Raw genomic sequence first — 400 nt, 5'->3', positions numbered from 1 at the left:
GCTGGTGAGGTGAACGGTGCCCCGGTGTCCTCCTATCTGTCTGTTAACGGAGACACGGGGGTGATCCACGCTGTGAGGTCGTTTGATTATGAACAGTTCAGGAGTTTTAAAGTCCACGTGATGGCCAGAGACAACGGTTCTCCTCCGCTCAGCAGCAACGTGACCGTCAGTGTCTTCATATCAGATGTGAACGACAACTCTCCTCAGTTACTGTACCCCGCCCCGGAGGGCAACTCCTTCATGACCGAGCTGGTCCCCAAAGCTGCACACGGAGGCGCTCTGGTGTCCAAAGTGATAGCGGTGGACGCAGACTCCGGACAGAACGCCTGGCTGTCCTATCATATAGTGAAATCCACTGATCCGGGACTTTTCACTATTGGTCTCCACAGCGGAGAGATCA

The sequence above is a fragment of the Seriola lalandi genome, unplaced genomic scaffold, assembly GCF_002814215.2.
Source record: "Seriola lalandi dorsalis isolate HSWRI2012SDOR001 ecotype SW California unplaced genomic scaffold, Sedor1 jcf7180002053676, whole genome shotgun sequence".
Lineage (NCBI taxonomy): Eukaryota > Metazoa > Chordata > Actinopteri > Carangiformes > Carangidae > Seriola > Seriola lalandi.
This window is presented reverse-complemented; position numbering follows the sequence as displayed.